Source organism: Zea mays, chromosome 3 (genome assembly GCF_902167145.1).
Source record: "Zea mays cultivar B73 chromosome 3, Zm-B73-REFERENCE-NAM-5.0, whole genome shotgun sequence".
Classification (NCBI taxonomy): Eukaryota; Viridiplantae; Streptophyta; class Magnoliopsida; order Poales; family Poaceae; genus Zea; species Zea mays.
The window spans coordinates 4,719,436-4,738,400 of NC_050098.1; the positions used below are offsets into that span (position 1 = coordinate 4,719,436).

The 18,965-nt window shown below is 46.4% G+C and overlaps 1 pseudogene across 1 annotated transcript; it reads right to left on the reverse strand.

The window, feature by feature from the left end:
* Positions 1-10,705: 10,705 nt before the first annotated feature.
* LOC103649611 (ethylene-responsive transcription factor ERF039-like) lies at positions 10,706-11,694 on the reverse strand (annotated as a pseudogene). The gene has a single exon (NR_163833.1). The product of NR_163833.1 is annotated as an ethylene-responsive transcription factor ERF039-like (transcript).
* Positions 11,695-18,965: the final 7,271 nt, after the last annotated feature.

Sequence of the window (18,965 nt, forward strand, 5' to 3'; positions counted from 1 at the left end):
AAAAGATACACATATGTGATATAGAGACCAGTCTAGAACTATCATCATATATAGTCAAAAGGAAGGGAGAGCTAGACGGCCATGAGCCTCCCCAAAACTCTATCATTTTCTAATATGAGAATAGTCAGACAATATCCAAGATCAGTGTACCTTCACCCTGCTTCCCTTGCTCTATCCTCCTTTCATAAATGTTCTCGGGTACCTACCTATGTATGTACTCGTCTGTGCAAATAAAATTCTTTATACATTTTGTGGTGCAACTAAGCTAGCTGCCTGTTGCAATAGCGCGCTGCCGGTGATCTCGATCGTGTACAAGTTGCAAGAAAAGGCCATCCAAGTTGTGCTTCCTTTGGGCATGCACTACTTGTGCGGGCATGCCATCTATCCCTATAAATACGACGCAGGATCGCCTGCTCTGTCCATATATTGCTTCCATCCTAGCTAGGAACGAGAGAGATAGAGGAAGATACAAAACAAGTATATCATCGAGACGACCCAAAAGAGCTAGCGAGCCAGCTCCCTGCAAAGGTAAATTCTATCTTCATATACAACTAACATATACTTTACTATTTAAATAAATAATATGTTCGTTCTAAGTTGTTGCACTTACGTACGTCATAGGACGTTTAATTTTTTCAGGTACATAGCTAGTTTTTGCTATGCATCTCTATATATATACACTCAGCTGTCTAGTACGTAGATACATTGTTAGGATAAGAAAAGCTAAAACAACACTTGCAAATTGGCATGCAACGGGCCGGGCGGGGTACTTGTTGACGACAGTAATGTGTACGTGAGCTAGAAACCCTGCCAGTGACATCATATAGTATATACTCTAAGATGCATCGCATGCAGGGTATAAATACATAAGATCAATACGAGGGAGCGATTAGTAGTATACGTACGTGCTTAATTAATAACAGAGCGCGATCATTACTTGTATTCAGATTATGGAGAGCCAAGACCTGCGACGAGCCTGCTCAGAGATCGCAAGCAAGCTGGAGAAACTCGTCATCATCGGCGGTAGCAACCCACGCCCCGCCGACGTCGTGGCCTCGAGCGGCTCCGACCAGCAGGTAGAGACCGTGCGCTGCGCGTGCTGCGGCGTGGGCGAGGACTGCACGGCGGCGTACATCCGCGGCGTGCGCGCGTCCTTCTGCGGCGACTGGCTCTGCGGGCTGTGCGCGGAGGCGGTGAAGGAGCGGGTGCGGCGGCAGGGCCCGGCGGGCAGCGGCGTGGCGGCGGCGCTGGGCGCGCACGGGGCCGAGTGCCGGGACTTCAACGCCACCACGAGGCTCAACCCGACGCTGTCGCTGGCGGGGTCCATGCGCCGCATCGCGCGCCGGAGCTTGGACCGGAGGACGGCGTCGTGCCAGGAGCGGAGGAGCAGCCTCGATGCGTCGTCGGCGACCCGCGCCGCGGCGGCGCTCACCAGGTCGGCCAGCTGCCACCCGCAGCTCCTCGGCGACGCCGTCGACGCTGCTGCTGCCGGGGATCGCTGGAGGTGATCGGTCGACCATATGCGTGCTTGTACTACACTACGACTACCTCGTTATACGTTGGCCTTTCGTTGGAGCTAGCTACATGCTTAATCAGTAGATACTCCTACGGTAGGAGTCCTACCTCCTTGTGTGTGTAAAAAGGCTTAAAGTGAACGTGACCATCAGTGACACTTGTTAAAAACGCATCACTCTAAAGACATGTTTTTGGCGTAGTGATATTTCGCTCATAGCTCACCTTTGAAGCATTTTAGTGCTCATGTATGTATGTATGTGTGTGTGAGTACTGTACTGAGTATATGGTATATGTTTTTCTCTTGCAGCTCACCATTGAAGCATTTCGATACTTATGTATGTATGCGTGTGTTCACTGTACTTGTGCCGTCTTCACTTAATTTGTCATTCAGTATATACTTGATCAGGTCATCATCGATAACCGAGCAGCTAGCTGAATAAACCGAGCAGTTGATTTATATATGCCTGCCATCCAATTCGTGTTTTTATATATCATAACAATTCGCCACCAGGCTATTCATGTCTGTTTCACGAAGCACCGTTGCCTCAAACAACCACCATCTTACTCATCGGTCATCATACCAACACGTCATTAGGACTGATGCCAGTGACCTACTGATCTCGGACACACTACAAATGCCACTCTATTAGCTATCGCACTGTTGTCGTCCTAGTGGCCATGCATGCTTTAGTTTCCGCTTGTGACTAGCTTTAATTTGCTTCACCAAGAAAAAGGCAAACCATGTTTGTCACGCTGCTCGCAAGCTTCTCACACTTGCAGCACAGAGAATCATGGACCAGTTGCATGTACCCAGGGGTGGTTTCTTCACAATTTATTAGGACCATAAATTATTTATAGTTTAAAAATGAATAAAAATAGAGTTTAATCATAATTTGATCTGATCCTTAAATTTTATAGTGTAAAACATTAAGCCCATTATACATGTACCAAAAAGCCGATAGGTGATCTTTTTTTACCATAATCTCAGCCATCGGAATATATATATATATATATATATATATATATATATATATATATATATATATATATATATATATATATATATATATATATAATAAGCCTTGGTCTTCCAAAAGCTAAAGGAAGTCTACGCCACACGTGACATTCGGTTGAGCTAGACCAGGTTCGGGCGTCTATAAAAACACCTCAGACCTCTAGGGATTAGGGTTTTGGGACCTGGCGGTGACTGGAACCGCGTGAGGTGCGAGCGATGTCTAGACGTCGACGACGACTTCTTGTGGCGCGAGACGTGAGCGGCGGTCCCAGGCGACGTACGCGAGCGGTGGCACCGACGATGTCGGCAAGTGGCGGCCCGAGACGCGCGCGCCGTGACGACCGTGTTTGCCCTAGGTGCGAGCGGCGACGGTTGCGTTTGCCCAAGGCGCGAGTGGTTGCGGTGACCTCAACCTCCCGAGGCGCGATCTGTGGCGGTGACCTTTCGAGGCACGAGCGGTGATGGTTGTGGTGACCTTCTGTGGTAGCATCCGAAGACAACGATCTCCAATACGACACATCGGAGGGCGTGTTCCTCCGACGACCACCTTCGACCCGATGGTGTCGGAGACCGTAATTAGGGGTACCCCCAATGCTCCTAAACGCGGCTGGAAAATATCTTCAGAACAAACCATAAACAGCTGATAAAGCACGGTTCAAGTCAGGGCCTCGTCTACCAAGGGACACAACCTCATCCGAGCCCAGCCTCGACCTCGGGCGGGAACAGTAGTCCCGGGCGGATTCACGCCTCGCCCGGGGGCCTCCTCAGGCAGTGAGCGCACCCTCGGCTCGCCTGAAGCCCAGCTTGGGCGAACTTTGTCGTGCAACGACCTCGGCCGGATCGCCCTACCAACCGACCGTATCGCATGCGCATTTAATACGGAGATCGCCTGACACCTTATCCTGACACGCGTGCCTCAGTCGGCAAGGTTGAAGTGACCGCAGTCACTTGGCCCCTTTACTGACCGTTCTGACAGGAAAACAGCATTGTTCGCCCCGCTCCGGCTACTGTGACAACCACCAGGGTAAAACTGAGTCACGATCTCCCACGAGTTCGGCCTCGGGCGCAACAGGGAGCTCCGCCTCGCCCGACCTCAGGCCTCGGCCTCGAGAGAAGGTCTCCGCCTCGCCCGACCCCAGGCCTCGGCCTCAGCCTCGGCCTCGGCAGGAGTCACATCCTCGCCCGACCTCAGCCTCGGACCGACTACGCTACAGGGGATGCATCATTATCCTACTCCTAGCTAGTTGCCTCAGGCTATGAAGGAACAAGATCGGTGTCCCATCTAAGGTTACTCCGGCAACAGGTAATGATGGCTCCTCGCGTGCGCCCATGACGTCGGATTGCTCTCAACCTCCTACGGAAGCAAGGAAACGTCAGCAGCATCCATGCCGCACCGCCAGCTATGCTTCTACAGGGCTCAAGGCACTTCTCCAACGGCCATGTTAGCGCATGTACAGGGCTCAAGGCACTTCTCCGCCAGCCACGTTAGCACATAGCTACACCATTGTACAGCTGGGCATCCCCTTGTATCTATAAAAGGGGATGTCCATGGCCTTCCTAAGGGGGGTTGGAACACACGTTGACACAGGGGAAAAACGGACGTTGACACACACACACACAGAGACGTTGATATAGAGGGAGGCGGGGCAGACGAGATAGGCAGAGACGGACGCACGCAGAGACTCTCTCTCTATCTCTCGCTCTCGCCCTCGCTCTCTCGCGACGCTTGTAACCCCTACTACGAGCACCCCGGTGCAAGATAATATAAGCCTCATTCCCCCGCTTGTGTTCCATCTTGCATCAACCCATCTGTGCAGGGGCACGCAGCAACAAATTCACTGGTCGGTTGACGGTCCTCGCGGGTCCGAAACGCCGACAGATGGCCTCTGAGCCGTCCTTTGATCTAGCGGCCTCGGGGATCATCCTACGGTGACGAACTATCTGATCCATGTTATGCCATCGATAATTATGTGTTATACCTGCTACTTACACTATTTATGCATTCCAGTGATGATTTTTACGATGATGAATACGATTTTACGTCTGCAATTTTTGGATCTATCATAAAAATAGGATCGGGAATACAACACACCAGAGTTATCAACATCTCTCACATGGCTCGGCGTTTACACACATAACTGAGGGTTTTATACTCAAAACTTAAGGTTTTACGCTCGAACCTAGAGATGCGTCTACCAGTGTACCACGTGGCAGTTTTTTATGCAACGTTCCGTATTGTATAAATACCAAGACAGTGTATCATAATTAGTATCAGTATATATCATAAATTGGTTGTAACGAGCCTAGCTGCATGACTGTTAGAGCGATCCTATATTTATGAAGTAAATATAACATATAAAATAAGATTTTATTCTTTTCATGCAAGCAATCAATTTCCTTTCATCGCACATCCATGTCATCCTAAATTTGTGCACATGTAGTAGGAATCATATTTTTACGCAGTGTACCAAATTGCAAAAATACATACACCGTGTAGCATAATTAGTAACAACAAATATCATAAGCTGGTTCTAACGAGTCTAGTTGCATGGCTGTTGGAGCGATCCTATATTTATACTATCTCTATGAACTACTTACGCTATTTATGTGAACTATTTACGCTTTCTGCGCAAAAAAAATAAATAGAACCACAATTTATGGCTTGTGTCACACGCGGGAGGTTTGTTATTAGATCGAGAGTTTGACTGACGCGCGTGGGGAGCTTGACCCGGTGCATAGGCGAGGGGATGCACCTAACAACCTTGCGTGGGGTGTAGCCGTGTAGGTGGGCGCGCTGGTGTGGTCCAGGCAAGTCAGAGGTGGTCGTCGAAGGCTTCCTCTAGCATTTGGAAGCACATGGCTTCTAATATACCCTATATATACTATGGTGTTGTTTGGTTCGGTGAAATATAATGTGATCTGATTACAACTGCGAAAGAGGGAGTTATTTTGTTGATCCACATCAGATTGCTGAGTACAAGACAATAAAAATTCCCATATGTTGGGAGGTTTTTTACTCAGACTTCCCATCTTATCATCGTGTACTTTCGGGTCATATTACAAAGTTTATTCTGTGTTATGGTACCAATATATAGGTGTATATTTGTGATGTGCTTAATAGGTCGGCCGAAAGCACATAATTCCAGGCACGACCCAGGTCTGGCACGGTCCAACCTAATTGTGGATATGAGCCGACACAGTAAAATATGTGGGCCGTATCTAGGCCTCAAGTCAAACCCGCGGGTCGGCCTCTCACGACCCATTTAACTAAGGTCTATCGAAACCCACCAAATGTAGAATCAGTATTTAACTAAGACCCGTCAAAGCCCACAGAACCAGCACAACTTGGAGAATCCATAGCTTCAACAGGCCTTCGAGAACCAATACCTAGACGAGGATAGTGGATAGCGATGATGATCGTATACATTGTATATGTATCCTCTATGTTTGTATAGTACTCAACTAAATACTGAACATAGAACTAAATATTATTTTTGAGCTAGTTGTACTCTTTTTTTATCCTTTCCAAAGGTTTTTAATGTGACAGCCACAAAACATCTTAGCTTTATTTTGGTCACATATATATTATGTACTTTATGTTTATATATTATTACTGTATATATATGGACCGGTCTGGCACACAAAAGCATTCTGACCTATTTGGATCGGTCTGACACACATAACTAATTGTTGGCCGTGTCGTGGGCCGATGGCTGGGCCCACATGGTGGTACGGCACGACACATAATTAGATATGTGATTATGTTTGCCGGGCCAGGGCAGCTCACAGCTCACATGTACATGTATACCAATGCCATACCAAGCAACAGTGTCCTCACGCTGCTGGACTCACTCTGCTTAAGGGCGGTCATCTTTGCTGTTATAAGCGCAACTATCTTGGCTGACTTGTGTGTCCTGTTGTTCGTTACGTTCAGAGCCGGCACGACGCATGGCAGCGGCAGTACCTGAACGAGAACTGACAGGGGAGTGGTGCGGTCATGTTTCCATCACAGCCCGTAGCACCATCAAGTGGCTTTGCAACCAGGAACGCTGCACTAGCGCCTCTGCCTAGCAAGTAGCAACTCTCTGCCAAACGGCAGCTGCAATGAGAGCATCTGGGCGGGCCATCGCTTCATCTACAAAGTCCGTCTTGTCCAAAGCTTATGGACTTGATGTTTGGCCTTTGAGTTCCATTGTTCACTCGAAGGGTGGCAACAATTTTTTTTTTTTTTTTGCTTTGCCCCTTTTGGCAATTCAAATGTAGGCTAAAACGATATGATGCTGCATGGTAGCAGAGTAGCCAAGTTCAGACGGTTGAATTGATGCAGAGCAAATTATGTCAGATGGATAATGAGATCTCATGATCATGACTTGTGCATGACATGCTCCCGCATCCTTTATAAAGGATTTGAGCTAGCTAGTTGAATGCTATGATGTCTTCTAAATTCAAACTGGAAACAACGAATCTAAGGCCGCCTCCAACCACCCCCACTCACCTGGAGCAAGCAAGCCCTCCAACAGCTCCCCCACCATCCACCCCATATTGAAACTCTCCCCACATATAGGGTGAGTTCAAATCTCTCCTCATACTTTAATCACTCAATTTCTTTGTGGTATTAACACTTTTTAAGTGCAGTAACATGAAAATCATGTGTATTATGGTAATATAAATAGTGTATGATTTTTTAAATATTTAAAAACTGATGAAAAAATGTCAAATAACTGAATTGCAGTATATAGGTGGAGCTAGATGGGGTGAATGATTGGAGAAGTTATAGATGTGTAGTGAGTATCTTTTAGGGTGGTATAGTAAAATACGATAGAAAATACAGATATGGAAAGAAATGTGGAGAAACGGTTGGAGATGGTCTAAGGCTCTAAGCTCTCGGTCTCTTGCTGTTCTCTGCATCTTGCCCCCCCCCCCCCCCCCTTTTTTTTTTGGTAAATTCTAGTGTAGGCCACGGTCTGACGGTTGTGTTGATGCAGTGCAATTGTGCAAATTATGTGAGATGGATAATGAAATCTCATGGACATGACTTGTGTATTTAGTTAGACATGGCCCGCATCCTTTATAAGACCCCATTCACTTGCTCCGGAACGGTTCCTTCCAACTGTGAAATGGTATGTTAATTTGTAGTATTAAACATTGATTAGTTAGAATAGTTTTTGGTCTCAGTCTGATATAAACGAACGCGGCCTAAAGGGTTTGAACTTAGCTAGGGAATGCCATGCTGTCTTCTAAAGTCAAAATTGGAAATGGAATCTGAACTGTTCCCCTCGCGGAAACAACGAATGTAGGCCCTCCTCTCTTGCGCTGTTCTCTGCATCTTGCTGGGTTGGACCTTTCGTTTTGTTTTGTTTTGATTTGATAGGGTTTGAGCCTCTCTTCTTCTTTTCTGTCAGGTCGGCGTAGAGTTTCCGCAGACAACCGCAAGGGGGAACAAGATAATGAAACATTGAAACTGTAAGCAAGCATTAAGAATTAGAACAAATGAATGGTCAAAGCTCACCGGGATCCAAATTATAGTCTTGCAATGCTCAACGTGCACAGGGCAAACCATCCTCTCTAACGACAACGTATTTTTTGAACAGGTCAACGACAAATAGAGTACAAGAGATGTGGAAATAAAACAACTGTTAAACAGCATCACAAAAACCTGCCCCATGCTCGCGCAAAGAAATTAGAATTACTAGATGTCAACGAACCACACGAGTGCCTCTATGAAGAAGAAGAAAAAAAGAAACATAATGCCTTTAATCTGCGAACTAAATAGTAATGCTGTCATTAAATAGGAAGACAAGAATACGTGCAAGCTGGAATATGTATAGTTTCCCATGTACATAAATATTATATACTTGGTTCATTTAGGAGTGTTTGAATGTACTAAAACTAATAGTTAATTGACTAAAAATTTGCTAATGAAATTAGCTAGCTAACAAGGCAACAACTAATATACAATCAGGTCTTATATGCAAGCGTGCAAACCAGGTTCCTAGTTCGTTAGATTATGATCTAACCATATAGTCCCTCCATTCATAAATATGACACCATTGATTTTTTAAAGATTTTGACCACTCGTTATATTCAAAAAAAAATAATGAGTTATCATTTATTTTTTGTGATTGGTTTTATCAATTAAGGTAGTTTGTGCTTGACTTAAAATTTTATATTTTTGAATAAATATTTTGAATAAGACGAGTGGTCGAAGTTTTCGAAAAAAGTCAACGGTGTCATATATTTGTGAATGGAGGCAGTATCACATTTAATACTTAAACACTTCCATCACCGGCTCGTGTAGATTTATAGAAAACCTCTAACAAACCATAATTATGTCTACAATTAGATCATGATCTAATGGACCAAGAGGCTCGTTTGCACGCTTGTACATAAGACCTGATTGCATATTAGTTGTTTCCAACTAACAAATAGCTAATAGTTGAACTATTACCTAAACTGTTTGGATGACTTTAACTAATTTTAGCAACTAACTATTAGCTCTAGGGGGTGTTTGAATGCAATAGAACTAATAGTTAGTTGACTAAAAATTGTTAGTAAAATTAGATAGGTAACAAATATCTATCCAACTATTAACTAATTTACTAAAAATAGCTAATAGCTGAACTATTAGCTAACGTGTTTTGATATCTCAACTAACTTTAGTCACTAACTATTAGCTTTAGTGCATTCAAACACTCTTCAAACTCCACAACTAGATCAGTAAGACAGCGAGAAAGAAGTGCCCTGCACTGCACATATGAAGCCCCAGCGCAGCAGCGCTGTCAAGTGTTCGGACACCGTACAACGGCAGCTTTGTTTTTTTATAGATCCAACACGTAGCCTGTTTTGCCTTGTTACCAGTACATGCATAACTAGCAATTGCTTAAACATGTGGAGACAGTTCGAGCACGTGCCTCAGCCGTAGTATAGTTTAGTGCCGCCGCGCGAAGGAATAAAACTAGCTGTTACTAAAAGCACGGCTGCACGGCACGTCCATTGTGGCCATCTTCAAGGACTCTTCATTTTTTCTATTCACCTTATTAGAAACATATCTGGTGTATATGAACTAATAAAGTTCAGAAAAAATCTAAAAAATTCATACATATTCTTTTAACCTTACTCTAATTATATACAATCTTTTTCAGTTTAAATTCGTCATCATTTAGCAGTAACAAAAAAGATAAAATTTCTAATAATTTTAAATTAGAAAAAAAACCGTCTAAAATGTTTTTTTATTACAGACAAAGTATAGCAAATTTGAACTTAAAAATTTTATATATAATTAGAGTAGGATGGAAAGAATATGTATCAATTTTTTCAGAATTTTTTGTAAATGTTGTTGGTGCATGTGCACTATATGTGCACCGGATATGTCCTCGTACACATTTTCATAAAAATTATATTTTATACGTAACATCTTACTTTAACGGTCCATCTATCTAGTTTGGCTAGTCAGAGTAGCTAGCCAAGTTTAACTAGTGAGAGAGATAATTTAGCAAGTTAGATGGCTAATATGTTAGAAAGTTATTTTGCTGATATTAAGTAGATAAAATTTAGCTTGGCTGGACATTTATAGCTAATCTTTTGAAGATGCTCTAAAGACTACTATGAAGCCGGAATCTAAGCATTTGGATGCAGATCTCAAACAGTTGGTAGCAGTAGCTCCAACCATTATGCTTTTCTCGTTGATAGAGCCGGCCGGCGTCTGACGGCGGCTGCAATACCCATCAGCATTAAAACCTTTCACCTCCCAGGAAAGCTAGCTGGTGCATTGTTGTCATGCCACCTGTTTAGTTGATCCGTTATTGTCGTTTGTTTTTGTAGCTAACGGATCAGAGATACTCTCTTTGTTTCGTTTTCATTATCGTTAGATAATTTAATTTTACACTATTCAGCCATAACTAAAACGAAACTGATGAACTAAAATGAAACGGAGGAAGTATCGTTTTTGGCAGCGTCTCGATGCATGCATGTGTGTACTAAAAGCCTGCTGCCGCACAGCAAAATAGATAGTACGCACCCAGTCAAAAAAAACACGCTAGTAGTTTTCAAGACCGTTAACACGGTGCTGCACATACAGGTGTGTGGTTTGCATGTCCCTGCCCTGTCCGAACTCCAAACAAGCCGCCCTCGACATGTCTGCCCGGTGCCCGAACAGACATGTGCTGCACATAATGATTGGTTTAAGCGATGGCTACCCGCCAAAATTTAGTCCAAATATACGAGAAGTAGTACAGTGCGAGTAGGGATTTACTCTTTGTAGGTAGCTCCGGTGGATATATGAAAACAAGTGAAAACCAAAAAAAAAAAAACAAGCGGAAACGAAAATGGTTCAAGGCCATGTACAAACGGAGCAAGGAGCCTAGTAGCAGCTAGTAGTCCCACAAGAGAGGGAGAGAGTGGAGACAGGCGGCGGCGGCGTCGAGCCCATCGCACGGCGTCCACGAGCTATGCTGGGACGGGCACGGGCCCAACTCCACCACGTCCTCCACCCACAGAGGCGCCAGGTCGTCGAACACCAGCTCGGCGGCCAGGGCCACCTCCTCCACGGGCTGCCGTCCGGGCTCATCAGGTCGTTGAGGCTCTGGCTCGTGCATGACGGCGGCGCGCGCGGCGGCGGCCTGGACGTCGCGCGGCGCCAGGGAGGCCGGGCGCGGGAGGTGGCGCGCGAGGGCCGGGAAGTTGAGCACGGCGCGCGCGCCGCCATCTCCGGGCGCGGGAAGGTGCCCAGCCAGATGCGCGACTTCTTGCGGGGCTCCCTGATCTCCGACACCCACTTGCCCCACGCGCGCATGCGGACGCCGCGGTACGCCGGGGCGGCGGCGGCGGCGCCGTCGTGCGGGCGCTTCTTGCCGTTGCTGGTGCCGGCGGCGGCGCGCGGGCTGGTGGACGACGTGGAGGAGGGGTCGGACGAGTAGGAGGACGTGGACGAGGTGTCGGAGCTGTGCTGGCTCATTGCCATATCCATACAGATACAGCAGAGTTATTAGTCCAAGCTACTAGCTGTAGCTGATCGACCGCCGGCGAGCTTCTCCCGCGCGAGCTGGAGCAGTCGATCGTGTGTGTGTGTGTGTGTATGGTCGAGCAATAGAGATCGAGGACAGAGGTGGTGCAATGCAATGGCGGGTAGATACTAGCTCTAGCTAGGTAGCTAGCTGTAGAGAGAGGACGGGGGCGTTGCTGGGCCGGCGGGTGTATAAGTAGGGGGGAGGAAGACCCGCGCGACGCGTAACAGCATGCAGTGGCAACAGCGACGTTGCAGCGAACAGCGCTGCCCTCGCCAATATGGCCATTACTACTATTGCCGATACACATATGGACATGGACTGTTGCTTAATCAGGCATGGGTAACCCCTGACAGAGTTGAAGATCATGGAGGCCGGCCGGGATTCCACATCTCGATCGAACATCTCACTCGTCTTTTCTATATATAAGAAAAAACATGCCCAGCAGAAATTGACGCCGCTCGCGGGATCGGTCCACACCATTATTATTTAATTAACTCTGACGGACGACGACGAGTCGTCGACGACCAGAGGTAAACTGTTTGTGAGAGCAGTGGCATGCGTCGCCCATGCAAGTGCAATGCATGGTTCGCATGGCATGACGACGCTCGCATGGCCAGGCCAGGCCAGCCAACGCCTTTGGCTTCCCAATGAGCCAGAGAGGCTTTGCGTTCACTCTGAACGAAGTCCGAACCGGACTGAACTTATCTGAAGTCTGAACTTTAAACTCTGAACCAACCAGGCCTGCTTGTACATATATAGTTGTCGCCATGATGCGGAAATGGACGAGCCAACCGTGCGTCAGCGTCGATCCATCAATCCCTGAAATAATCGGTTGCTTTTGCGATCATTGGCACTTGCCACGGCGGCGCTGCGCATGATTACATGCATTCGATTAATTAACTAATTAATTAATTTCTGCAGGCAACGTGTATCTATATATATATGCTGCCTTCCATGAACCGTACAGCATATAGCAGTCTCATCTGGAGTTCAGCTATATCAGGGCATACATTAAACCTCTCCTGCAATTTGCTATATATTGGAGGACTGAACATTCGACTATATATAGGGAGTAAAAGTTCAGAAGATTCAATTTCTAATTATCTGTAGAGGTGCTAGGCTAATAAGAAAACCGTCCGTGCCTTCACTTGCGATATTTGTGAAGAAAATCACTAGTAAAAATCTGTTCTTTTTTTTGCTGACATTTTCTTTTAAAAAACGTCAATGTACATACATGAATTATTCTATTGACCTCTCATAACCATGCATGCTCTATATTGTTACTTCTACTGACATGTAGGAGTATATATATTACTAATAATCATCCTGAGTAGAAGAATTAGTACCGTGCGTCAGCAGAAACCGATTGTATAGCAGTTAAATAAATAAAAAGGAGAACACACATCACACATGCAGCATTGTGCATGAGCGGAATCCGGTTGTTGTGACGACGACCAGATCGAAGAGCTGAGAAAGATCGGGAGAGAACATCATCATTACAGCACGTACGCAACTACCCATTGCATTTCATAATTGCATTTGCGTATCCCATGCACACAGTGTCGGGTAGTTATTAGGAAGTTAGGTATGGGATAGCCTGATGAAAATGATGGGAGACCTAGCTGCTTCATGCATGCTGCGGTCGTTGGAGCAAAGATACGGACATCGATTTCCGGAACCCTCTATACATCTCTTGTGCGTTTGCATCGGGTATTCGGGTCATGTATAGGGTGTGCCATTGCCATGCCATATTGCCATGCATAGTGTACGTCTTCCTCTATCTAACATGCCTTTGGATTTGCGTGGAAGGACGAAGGGCGCCCGCAACGCAAAGTACGCACAGGCACGATCGGTGCAAAAGCGCGGGAACGACGATCTACTGCATGCATGGACACCACGTGCATGCGGCATGCACTTGCACGCACGCACGCGCGTGAGTGACGCCTTTCAGGCCGTGAACAGAACAGTTGGGAAGCTTTGCATTCAGGGCACACACGCGGCCATCGATTCGGGCACCAAACTCTCAGATATAGTAGCAGCTCTTCACGGGCACAGCTAAACTAGCGGTCTACGGGTTCGATCCATGGACGGCCAGGCCTGTGCGTGCGTTAGTGGACTGTGACAGGACAGGGACGACGATCAACTGCGCTGCATACATTATATATTCGCCGCCGGCCAGTTCCTGCGTGCATGTTGCAGCTATATAGCATGTGCACTGTGCAGTGGTTAACTTGACATGCGGCTGCTGCTTGGGCTTTTGCATGGTGGTAACAGTGTGACATACATGCTGGTTTCGCGATCGACAAAAACCACCGCTCTGAGCGCTGATCGATCGAGCGCCGACCGCCGAGCATGTGCGCCTACTATACCTAGCTTTGTATCGTTGTATGTAGTTGATCCAAGTTGTTGCGGGCTTTAATTCCTCCGCCCGCGTACGTGCATGCACGACCGCAATGGAAATGGATGTCCCCCCATGCCGTGCCATTAACAGCGTCACCAGCAGGCAGGCAGGCATCCGTTCAGGCTCAGCTAGCTAGAAGATGCATGCACGGACAGTGGACACAGGAGTACAGGACACGCACCCGCCCGCATGCATGCATGGCGGACAGCGCGCCGCCCATCAAGGTCAAGGCATCAGCGCGCAGGCAAACGCATCTGGCGGCCGGCGCCGGCCGGCGGAGCGCATGCAGAGACACGAACGCATGCAGGTGCAGGTGCAGGTGCAGGTGCGGGCGGCGCCGCGTGCAGTGCAGTGCACTGCTCATCTCAGCTCAGCTGTCTGTCTCTCCTGGTGGCTGGAGTTATCAACAGGAGTCTCCCGGTAGGTAGGTGGGTAGGTAGGACCGATAGGAGCTGAAACCGCGCGCCGAGCCATAGCATCTGCGGCTGCACGCGTGTCTCGTGGGCTTTCATTTCCAGGCCCGTCCAGTACTCCAAGACTCTTTTGGCGACACCCGCCTACTAGTCGGGTACTACTCCACCCAGCCTCTTTTGACGCCCGCGCACCAAACTGCAACTGCCAGAGCTGGTTTGGAAGCCCAGACGTGATCCTGCTTTTCCCGGGCCCATAATCGTGCGGCCCAACTTCCCTCCATGTATAGAGATAGAGAGGTTTTTACTTAGGCAGGTAGGTAGGTAGGTAGTTAGATGTATTATTATGTAGAATTTAGTTAGTTTAATAGGGCCACAGCAAGGACATCTGGGTATCAAAGATGTCCGAGAAAATATTGCTAGGAGAGCCATGACAAAGTTCTATCACCATAGAATATGTTTACCATGTCACAACATTGTTGCAAACCTAACACTACCGGACTCGCGTTCTATGTCGAGTGTTACACTCGACAAATATTTTATCGGTAAAGAGTTCTTTAACGATTAATTTTTTTCGAGCACTCGGCAAAAACTTTGCCGAGCGTCGAAAAACACTCGGCAAATTAAGATTCACAAAAAAAACCCAAAAATAGCATAACGTTTTTTATTTTATATTATGGGGAACAACTTTCCAACCACTACTCATTAACATACCCATTAACTACACTATTTTATCAACTGTGTCTATATTACGTTTTCATTCCTCATGTACTATAACAAACCGAGAGTAATTTGATTATTTGATGTACTGAATTAATTCATTTGAAAATTTGAATTTCAAATTTGATCTACAAGTTCTATTTCGATAGTTTCTACATCCGAGGACGTTTATGAAATTTGAATTTCAAATTTGAAAACTTCACACGAATTTTTCAATGATAAGATTATTTCAAATAAAAAAATTTCAATTACAAAGTTTCATTAAATTTGAAGACCTACCACTTTTATTTTGATGTTTTTTCCCATCCGAGGTAGTTTAAAAAATTCAAATTTTAAAATTCAAGCATAGTTTTGCATGACAAGATAATTTCAAACCAAAACATTGTCAACTACAAAGTTTCATAACTTTTCAAGACCTACAACTTTTTTTTTGTGTGTTTTTTCCATATCGCAGGCACTCGGCAAAGAACTCTGTTCCGATAGTGAGCCAATGTCGTGGAAGGACACCGAGAGTCGTGACGTGCTAACGGCATGGGGGCGGATTCAGTATTTTAGCATGCCCCATACCCGTCTATTTGATATACTAGAGTTCTAATATATTTTTAGCCTAAAAGTAATTGAGATATATAAAGATATATGGATCATAAAAAGTAGTCGACAAAGGATGGTCTCCGACGCCGACGAGCAACTAGTGGTCGATAAGTGATATGAACGAGAGCCACCATAAGGTAAAGGGCTTAGGTGTCGTTTGAATCACATATTTGTAACATAATGGGTAACTGATAACGTTAAATCATGTTTGTTTAAGTTCAATCGTAATCATATACCGCAATAATAGTAATTGATACTGGACTATTCAAACTTATTAGCGCCAGTACTGAAGTGTGAACCATTACCATCGCATACAAACAACACCCTAAGATATATGGTACTGTTTGGTTCACATATTTGTAACGTAATAGGTAAGTGATAACGTTACATCATGTTTGTTTTAGTCCAACCGTAATCAGATACCATACTAAAAATTGATATCGGACTATTCAAACTTGTTACAGACAGTAATCAAGTGTAAACCGTTACCGTTACCCTTTACGTTACATTTCATGAACCAAACAACACCTATATGTCTATACATCTAAACAAAGGCTTAGCCTACCGGACTGTTTTCCAAACAAACCCGGGACTGATGAAGGATTGAAGGTCAATGGAGTTGCAGCAACGTGCAAGAGAACTCGAGAGGCCAGTGTTGGATGGAGTTATTAGTGCAGACCTGTATGAGCTTTGAGCTGGAAGCTGCGTCCTGCGTGTATATTTCACGGGAGGACCGGGAGCGTTGCACATGCATGCTGCATGCAACCTCGCTGCTGCTGCCTGCTCTCTGCACCGCGTGACAATGCAAGAACGAGCAGGCGAGTAGCTACTACGACTGCACTGCACACTGCAGTGCACTAGTGCTGCTGCTGCTGCATGCGGCGCCTGCTCGCTCGCGCGCGGCCGGATCGGAAGGGATCGGGCATCGGACGAGAGCGCGCGTCCTTAGCTAGCCAAACTTGATTCGCTCGGTCTCGGTCTCATGTCGTCTCTCTCTCACGTGCATGCATATATGTCGTCTCTCTCTCTCTCGTGCATGCATGGACGAGGACGAGGACGATGGCATGGTCGTCTCGTGGACGACGACGGATCCCAGCAGACACTGACGAGCGATGGCACACAGTCTCTCTGACTCTCTCTCATCACATGCATGCTTCTCTTCGTCTGATACCTCCGGCCTCTAGCCCTCTACTCGTACAGTCGTACTCGTACGTAGGAGGACGACTTGGACTTCAAAGTAACGTACCGTTCGCTGTGTGTGTGCATGCCGCCGCGCGCGGGCGAGTCTGGAGCAACAAAGTTGTTTGTCTCTTGTTCTGCCACCTTGTTTTGCTTGTCTTCTTCTTCGTCTGGCCTCCTCGATCGACAGTTTGTTAGAACTGAGGTTAATACCCTACGATCGACGAGACTACGACTACGTAACCATAATATGCAATAATCATCTACGTATATATCGTCCGAAGCCGAAGCAGACATGCATGTGCTCCGTGCTCGAGCTTGAGGGCCGCCTACTAGGCGAGGGGGGCCAGTACTGGCTGGCCTGGTCGCTCTGCAATGCGAATGCAGCTAGCCAATTCCATAGATCCAATCCAATCCGGCCGGCCTGCAGGCTCCAGGCTCCAGGCTCCAGCGCTGCTCCATTCATATATCCATCCATCTCCATGTGCTCCAAGGTAAGCCACCCCTGGCCTAGCTACATGCTTGTTGGTACACGACAAGCCACACACATGGGCCAAATATATGATCTCATGTCGTGTGGAAGCAATTACGTACGCAAGTGATGATTCATTCGGCTGTTGCGGCTCTAATTAATCTCGCAGCAGCAGCAGCCGCAGCCGCTGGTGATGTTGGACGTACGGACCCATGTTATCCTGTTTTATCCTATCGATCGATCCATCCACAACGGTATCAGATTTTGCTGCATATACATGACCTGTCTCTGATGCTCTGATGATGCTGGCTCTCTCTCCTAGCTAGACTAATGTCGTTGGCCTTTCGTTTGATCCTACTACTACCAGCCAGTCGCATGCATCCAAATCCAAGTAAGCTAGTAATAAGGCACTGCTAATAAAGGAAGGCTTTGCAGTACAATAAGCGATGGATGCCATCAAATAGATAACGCCACCTTCTTCTTTTTTTATTTTTTTGCTTTGCTTTTTAAACAAACATAAAAAGTCCATCGAGGTGCGCGCCGGCGCCGCGGTGGAGGCGGGAACGAGCCTGCCGTTACCCGCCAAATTTTCTTTTTAACCGGGCAGGGAGGGTGAGGCGGCCGGCCCCGCGGCGTCAGCAAGCTTGCTCCAGCTGCGCCTGCGCAGCGAGAGAGATGGTAGTTGGTAGCCTGCGCGAAGGGCCCCCAGGCGCAGGGACACTGCAGCGAACAACAGCACAGCTTCCGTGTTTAATTCTGTACGTGTATGTCTGCAGTGCAGATGCACTTGACTTGACCGCCCCCCGCCCCCCCCCCCCCCCCCCCCCCCCCTCTACCGCAGGCAGGATTCAGGAGGATCGGTCAACCAAGTTTAAGAAAGATTAATAATAACACACGCCGTAGTAGTCGTAGCATGGACCAAAAACATATGTCTAAGCAAACAGTGGCACGTCTAGCTAGGTTTATGATGTGGCGAGTTATGATCATGAATCAAACATTGTTCTAATCCCGTACAATGAAGTTCGAAGTAATATACCATTTATTTTTCCTTATGATTTCATTCTTTCCCCTTTTAGGAAATATAATGGCGTTGAATGCTCAAGGGGTTCCTGGCTACTATCTAACAATATTGTTCCACATAGCATTTTACTCTACCGGTGACAATAAATGGTGTTGACAAAATACAGGTGGTATTTCAGGACCGCGCCCCCAAGAGGGACTAGCTTCGTTCACGCTACAAAATTTGGGTACTAAAAGTCACCTACAGGGGTGGAGCAAAACCTGAAATTATAAACTTTAGATACGAACATTTTCACACAAAAACACTGATGATACTTGTAAATAACATACTCACAACCTGTGATATTACTGATGAGAGCCCAAGCCACAAGCCTTGCTAAAAAATTAAGTCACTCACTATGTTTTCTTGGCACGGTTGGTAAAGCAATAATGTGCATCCAGCATGAGTGTCAGCCCTAAGGGTGGGACAGAGGGTCCACCGCGGCGAGCCCCCAAGGCCATAGAGCTCGAGCCTAAGTATATATACAGTAGTTAGACTATCAATAATGGTCCAATATTCAGTAGCGAAGCGTCGAAGAGTTGGTAATCGTGACTTGACCACAACTTAGCGATATTTAAGCGAGTTAAAAGAAAATTT